Source organism: Diplotaxodon limnothrissa, linkage group LG7 (assembly GCF_057381915.1).
Source record: "Diplotaxodon limnothrissa isolate DT_005_m linkage group LG7, D_limnothrissa_male_GT1.1, whole genome shotgun sequence".
Lineage (NCBI taxonomy): Eukaryota > Metazoa > Chordata > Actinopteri > Cichliformes > Cichlidae > Diplotaxodon > Diplotaxodon limnothrissa.
The window spans coordinates 41,501,593-41,503,779 of record NC_140602.1 but is presented as its reverse complement, the minus strand read 5'-3'; the positions used below and the strand labels follow the sequence as shown (position 1 = coordinate 41,503,779).

The 2,187-nt window shown below is 41.3% G+C and overlaps 1 pseudogene; it reads left to right on the top strand.

The window, feature by feature from the left end:
* Positions 1–495: 495 nt before the first annotated feature.
* On the top strand, positions 496–1,890 carry LOC146628800 (general transcription factor II-I repeat domain-containing protein 2A pseudogene; annotated as a pseudogene).
* The last annotated feature ends 297 nt before the right edge of the window (positions 1,891–2,187 follow it).

The following is a 2,187-nucleotide window of genomic DNA, read 5'->3' as shown; positions in this document are numbered from 1 at the left end:
TATCCTGAAAAGTGCTACGCTACTTCCATATTGACGTATCTGCGTGTCGCAAGCTTTGAGTGAAGGTGAACAGCCATAAATGACGTTAGCCTCAAGATGGCAGCACACGCTAAGAAGCGAAAAAGTGATAACGAATGTCGCATTTTTAACAGGACATGGACTACCAAGTACTTGTTCACAGAAATTAAAGGTAAAGCTGTGTGCTTGGTCTGTGGTACACAGGTCGCTGTGTTAAAAGATTACAATTTGAATTGCCACTACATGACCAAACATGAGGATAAATACAGAAATCTGTCTGAAAAAGAGCACGCAAGGGTGTCTGATGCATTGCTAGCAAAACTGCAAACCCAACAAGGACTTTTCACCAAACTTCACACCACCAGAGAGGCTGCCGTTTGGACAAGTTATGTAATATCTCACAAAATCACCAGGAAAAGTAAGGCCTTTTCTGATGGAGAGTTTATTAAGGAGTGATTATTGGACTCAGTTGCACTGATGTGCCCAGAGAAAAAGGACGGGTTTGAGAACGTCTCACTCTCCCGACGTACTGTGACTAGGCGGGTTGAGGACATCGCTGAGAACTTGGAGCTTCAGCTGAAGAACAGAGCTGCAGACTTTGAATGTTTTTCTCTGGCTTTGGATGAGAGCTGCGATGTGCGTGATACCGCCCAGCTTCTCATCTTCTTACGTGGAATAACTGCAGACTTTCAAGTCACGGAGGAGCTGGCTGCCATGCAGTCAATGAAAGGAACAACAACCGGCAATGACTTATTCACAGAGGTAAATGCATGTTTGGACAAATTAGGACTGAAATGGGACAATCTGGCAGGTGTAACAACAGATGGTTGTCCAAAAAATGTAGGACTTTTAAAGAGAATGCAGGATAAAGTGACAGAAATTAATCCTGTGCAGAAATTGACATTTTTGCATTGTATTATACATCAGCAAGTGTTGTGTAAGATAGTGTTAAAGATAGAACACGTTGTTGATGTTGTAACTAAAACAGTTAACTTCATCAGAGCAAGAGCATTAAATCACAGACAATTTATTGCTCTTTTGGAGGAAAATGAGATGGAACATGGTGACATCAGCTACCACTGCTCTGTCAGGTGGCTCAGCCTAAGCAAGGTACTAAAAAGTGTCTGGGATCTGAGAGAACAGATTCAGGATTTCTGTGTGAAGAAAGGACATGCCGTCCCAGAGCTTTCAGATGAAGATTGGGTGGCAGACCTTGGATTTGCTGCGGATGTGACTGCACTAATGAACCAACTAAATGTCAAACTGCAGTGCAGGGGACTTTTTGTGCACGAGATGTACAGTGCAGTAAAGGCTTTCATGAGGAAGTGTCAGCTTATCTCAAGCCAAGTGAAGGACAACTTTCTGACCCACTTGCCAACACTAAAGGAGGCTATTCCAAATGCCAATCACCTCCACAAGTACTCAGCCATGTTAGAAGTACTGCATGCAGAGTTTTCAAGGCGATTTCAAGATTTCAAAGCTCTTGAAAATGAAATGGACATGGTTTCTTCTCCCTTCATCTGCAGTGTGGATAATGCTTCAAGTGATGTTCAGATGGAACTCATTGACTTGCTGTCTGACACACTTCTGGCAGAGCACTTCAGGTCAGTCTCACTGCTGGACTTTTATTCCTCCCTCAAAGAAGAGAACTTTCCACACCTGAGGAATCATGCTCAGAGGATTCTAGTCCTCTTTGGATCTACCTATGTATGTGAACAGACATTCTTGGTGATGAAGTTCAACAAATCCAAACACAGGTCCTCTGTCACTGATGACCACCTCTCAGCTGTTCTTCGCATAGCCACCTCAGACATTCAGCCAGATTTCAATGCCCTTGTTCAAAACCAAAACAGGCTGGATTATTCTCACTGAAAATGAGGAAAACATGACACAAATCTTTGTATTGTTGCATTTCTATAAACTTCTTGTTTGTTGAGTTAAACATGTTAAAATAAAATGACATTGATTCGGTGGTTGTTTTTGTTTTATTTGGAATATGCGCCACAATTTCACATAGCATAGCCCAATATAAATATTTACATTATTTTATTTTAGTTTTATTCTTCTGATTACCAGTACCAGCTATTCGTAATATATAATTTAGTGAATTTTACAATTTAACAACACTTAGACCCCCGGAGAGCAGTCATTTTGGTTTTCTACCTTAGA